A 501-nucleotide genomic window follows, 5' to 3' on the forward strand; every position below is an offset into this window, starting at 1 on the left:
AATTCAAATGTGTGTAAACTAAAGATCAATTAACTCATTAGTCATGTGAGAAATGCTGCATGTGGGTAAAATTGAACTTGTAGTTCCCTCAAGCTCTCTCAGTGGTTGGGCCAACATTGGCTATGGCATCACTACATGCCATCGGCATTTATCTTCAATATATTCTATATGAAGTTATGCCTTCTGTGACCAGTGGGTTATGTAAATAAAGAGGAAAAAGGAAATGCAAACAGCCTTGAATTATCTTCAAACAACAAGCAGTTCCAAGAAACATTTGTAATGGGTACTGTAAAATCTGAGAAGAAATACCAAGTCCATATCATTACAGGAAATGTTCTGTTACTAGAGAAAAATGTAAGAAATAAATTTAAAGATACTTTCAAGATGGAGAGGAAAATCTAATTGAAACTAGATACTATAATTACAAAGTCCACTATGAACAGGTAGGAAAGAAATAAAGAAAAAATAAAAATTACAAAGTCCACTATGAAAGGTAGGAAC

Source organism: Penaeus monodon, chromosome 29, assembly GCF_015228065.2.
Source record: "Penaeus monodon isolate SGIC_2016 chromosome 29, NSTDA_Pmon_1, whole genome shotgun sequence".
NCBI classification, from domain to species: domain Eukaryota; kingdom Metazoa; phylum Arthropoda; class Malacostraca; order Decapoda; family Penaeidae; genus Penaeus; species Penaeus monodon.